General features: G+C 42.4%; 1 non-coding gene across 1 annotated transcript; it reads left to right on the top strand.

Moving 5' to 3' along the window:
* The first annotated feature begins 41 nt into the window (after window positions 1-41).
* Window positions 42-124, top strand: trnal-cag (transfer RNA leucine (anticodon CAG)). The gene has a single exon. It is a non-coding gene; the product is annotated as a tRNA-Leu (tRNA).
* The last annotated feature ends 4533 nt before the right edge of the window (window positions 125-4657 follow it).

Here is a 4657-nt window from a genome sequence, read left to right as displayed (position 1 = left end):
TTGATTGCCCTCAATGGATTCCAGCATTGTTTGCGCAGTCAGTCAGGATGGCCGAGCGGTCTAAGGCGCTGCGTTCAGGTCGCAGTCTCCTCTGGAGGCGTGGGTTCGAATCCCACTCCTGACATCGTTTTTTTAAAACCTCAAGTCAAATGCGGTTAATACATTTATAATTATTCACATCTCTATAAAATATAGGGAATATAATTTATGTACTTACAAAATCAAATGTTGGATAAATTATGAGAAACATCACAATTTAATGACATATTTACGATGTATGTATCCATATTGTACCCATACGCATAAAGCACAGTTAGGAGGCCATTCAGACCATCATATCTGTGCCACTTCTTTGAAGGAGATATGTAATTCGTTCCACTTCCTGCTCTATGTCCCCTTCAATATTTTCCTTAAGTATATATCCAATTCTCTTTTGAGAGTTATGACATATTCTATCTCCATCATCCTTCATTCAGGAAAACCTTTTTTTAAGCAATCCCAGCAAGAGAAGAGGGCAGTTGTGTACTTAGCTTTAGGAGATGAATCTGGGCAGGTGGAAAGGGTATCAATAGGAAAGCATTTTGGTGGTAGCGATCATAATTCAGTTAGATTTGAACCAGTTATGGAAAAAGATAACGATAGATCAAGTGTAGTAAGTTTTTAATTGGGGAAAGGCCAATTTTATTAAGCTGACATATGATTTGGCAAAATGGCCTGGAAACAGCTACTTCAAGGTAAATCAGTGTCAGAATGGTCAGAGGCATTCAAGGATAAAGATAGGTCTCACAACAAATGTGTTCTCACAAAGAAATGGGTAGGACTTCCAAATGTAGATGCCCCCTCCACCCCACCATATCCCCCTGATGCCAAAGAGCAATCAAGAGTAGTTAAAGCAAGAAAGCTCATGCCTGATTCCTAAAGCTCAATACTGCAGAAAGGCCAGAGGAGATAAAGTGCAAGGATGACATCAAGAAGAAATTAGGAAAGCAAAGAGGGGACATGAAAAAATATTGGCAAGCAAGATCAAGAGAAACCCAAAGATACATAAATACATAAAGAGCGAGAAGAAAACTAAGAAAGAGTAGGACCAATTAGAGGCCAAAAAGGTGACTTGTGTGTTGAGGTGTGGAAGACATGGGCGTGATTATTAATAAATACTTTGCATCTGTTTTCACAGAAGAGAGGAACATAGTTAAGGGAAAGGAGTTTGAAATATTGGATCGGATAAGCATCGTGAGGGAGGAAATTTTAAAGTGCTAAGCATCTTTGAAAGTGGATAAGTCCTCACACCCAGATGAAATGTATTCCAGCCAGCTAAGGGAAGCAAGAGGAGCAATAGCTCTGATCACCATTTTCCAATTTTCTCTGGCTATAGGCATGTGCCAGAGGACTGGAGGACTGCTAATGTTGTAGCAGTGATTAAAAAGGGAAGAAGGGATAGCCTCAGTAATTATAGGCCGGTCAGAGTAACCTCGGTAGTGGGTAATTAATTGGAAAAAAATTTGAGAAACTGTATAAATCATCATTTAGAAAGGCTTCGAAAAATCAAAGGGCAGTTAGCATGGATTCGTTAAGGGAAGGTTGAGTCTAATTAATATGATTGAATGTTTTGAGGAGGTAACAAGGAGAGTCAATGAGAATAGCTCGTTTGGTGTAATCTAAATGGATTTTAGCAAGGCTTTTCACAAAGCCCCACATGGCAGACTGGTCATCTTCCGACTAGGCACTTTACAGCCTTCCGGACTGAATATTGAGTTCAACAACTTTAGATCTTGAACTCCCTCCTCCATCCCCACCCCCTTTCCGTTTCTTCCCCCTCCCTTTTGTTTTTTCCAATAATTTATATAGATTTTTCTTTTCCCACCTATTTCCATTATTTTTAACTATACCTTTTATGCCCTTTTAGTCTTATTTCACCCTACCCCCACTAGAGCTAAATGTACCTTGCGTGTCCTGCTATCCATTCTTAATTAGCACATTTGTTTAGATAATATCACCACCTTCAACCCCTCTTTGTTCTTTTGTCTGTGACATATTTTGATTATCTGCTCCTATCACTGCTTGCTTGTCCCTACAACCAACCCCCACGCCCACTTCTCTCCCCCCCACCCCCCCCCCCCCCCACCCCCCACTTTAAACCAGCTTATATGTCACCCCTCTCCTATTTTTACTTAGTTCTGTTGAAGGGTCATGTTCTTCTCCGCCGATGCTGCCAGACCTGCTGAGTTTTTCCAGGTATTTCTGTTTTTGTTGTTGTCAATAAAGGAGCCCTGAACTGGGAAACTGACTCCCTCTCCATGAGTGGCAGGCACTCCAGCCAATCTGCTTCAATTAGGATTTAAAGGACACCGCCTAAAACTTGGATGTGATGATATGAGCAGTGCCATCTTTGGTCCTGGCTGCTACCTACTCTGTCACTCGCAATGATGTAACGGAGTAAAACACTAGAACAGAGTATACGTGGCGTTAGTAACAAACACAGCCAAAAGTAAAAGCCCATGGGATGCAAGGGAAAGTGGCAAGTTGGATCCAAATTTGTTTCAGTGACAGGAAGCAGAGTTATGGACAATGGGTATTTTTGTGACTGGAAGGTTGCTAACAGTGGAGTTTCACAGGGCTCAGTACTGGCCTTGCTGTTTGTGACTAAAATGTAGGGTACATCATTAAAGAAGCTTGCAGATGATATGAAAATTGGTTATGTGGTTGATAGTGCAGAAGAAGTTGTAGATAGCAGAAAGATATCAATGGACCGGTCAGGTGGCAATTGGAATTCAATCCAGAGAAGTATGAGGTAATGAATTGGGCAGGACAAACAAAACAAGGGGATACACAATAAATGGTAGGATACTGAGAAGTATAGAGGAACAGAGGGACCTTGGAATACATGTCCACAGATCCATGAAGGTAGCAGGACAGGTAGATAAGGTGGTCAAGAAGGCATATGGGACACTTTCCTTTATTGATTCATAATTCAATATAATAATTGATAAGATCATAAGAAACAAGAGCAGGGGAAGACTATATGGCCCATTGAGCCTACTCCATCATTCAGTACGATCATGGCTTTTCTTGGGCCTCAACTCCAAGTTCCAGCCTGCTCCCCATATACCTTGATTCTGTGAGAGACCAAAAATCTGTCCATCTCGGCCTCAAATAGATACAATGATGGTGCATTCACACTCTGTGGTGGAGACTTCCAAAGAGTCACAACATTTTGAGTGAAGAAATTTCTCCTCAACTTAGTCCTAAATGATCGCTTCTTTATCCTGAAACTGTGCCCCCTTGTTCTACATTCCCCAGCCTAGATGAAAAAACATCTCAGTATCTAGCTTGTTAAGCCATTAGTTCATCTTTCTAATTGCGGATGCTCTGCACATTCAGATAAAGTGACTTCAATTTTATTTTTCTACCACGGTTCCCTGCATGGTTTGATGCACTTTTTTTTAATCACTAACGGGATTTGAGTTTTGTTGTCTGGGCCAGCATTTATTGCTCATCCCTAATTACCCTTGAGAAGGTGGTGGTGAGCTGCCTTCTTAAACTGCTGCAGTCCATGTGGTGTAGGTACACCCACAGTGCTGTTAGGGAGGGAGTTCCAGGATTTTGACCCAGCAACAGTGAAGGAACGGCGGTAAAGTTCCAAATCAGGAAGGTAAGTGACTTGGAGGGGAACTTCCAGGTGGTCGTGTTCCCATCTATCTGCTGTCCTTGTTCTTCTAGATGGTAGTGGTTGTGGGTTTGGAAGGTCCTGTCTAAGGGGCCTTGGTGAATTCCTGTAGTACATCTTGTAGATAGTACACACTGCTGCTACTATACGCTGGTGGTGGAGGGAGCGAATGTTTGTGGAAGGGGTGCCAATCAAGTGGGCTACTTTGCCCTGGATGGTGTCAAGCTTCTTGAGTGTTGTGGGAGCTGCACTCATCCAGGCAAGTGGGGAGTATTCCATCACACTCCTGACTTGTGTCGTGTAGAGGGTGGATGAGGCTTTGGGGAGTCAGGAGGTGAGTTACTTGTTGCAGGATTCCCAGCCTCTGACCTGCTCTTGTATCAGTGTTTATATGGCTGGTCCAGTTCAGTTTCTGGTCAATGATAACCCCCAGCATGTTGATAGTGGGGGATTCAGTGATGACAATGCCATTAAACGTCAAGGGGTGATGGTTAGATTCTCTCTTGTTGGAAATGGTCATTGCCCAGCACTTGTATGGTGCGAATGTTACTTGCCATTTGTCAGCCCAAACCTGGATATTGTCCAGGACTTGCTACATTTGGACATGGACTGCTTCAGTATGTGAGGTGCTGCGAATGGTGCTGAACATTGTGCAATCATCAGCGAACATCCCCACTTCTGACCTTATGATGGAAGGAAGGTCATTGATGACCTATTACTGTTAAACTCGCTGTCTCTTCTTCAGTTTGTATTTATACCACATTAATATACTTTTCTATTACATTGCTGAAAAAAGAGAAATGTCAAAGCTTTTTGTCTTGCACTCATCAGGACACTCGCAAGAAAACCAATATAGGTGGAAATCAACAATTTATACTGTATGAGAAGACAGTGCCGATTGGTTAGAAAGTGGACTCTGATTGGTAGAGGCATTGCCATGGAGAACGCACCAATTGATGGTGACTGACAGTTAACTGCCAAGCATTGTTT

The sequence above is a fragment of the Cetorhinus maximus genome, chromosome 6, assembly GCF_964194155.1.
Source record: "Cetorhinus maximus chromosome 6, sCetMax3.hap1.1, whole genome shotgun sequence".
In the NCBI taxonomy this organism is placed as follows: domain Eukaryota; kingdom Metazoa; phylum Chordata; class Chondrichthyes; order Lamniformes; family Cetorhinidae; genus Cetorhinus; species Cetorhinus maximus.
Note: the sequence above shows the minus strand (reverse complement) of the source record. Positions and strands in the feature narration are given on the sequence as shown.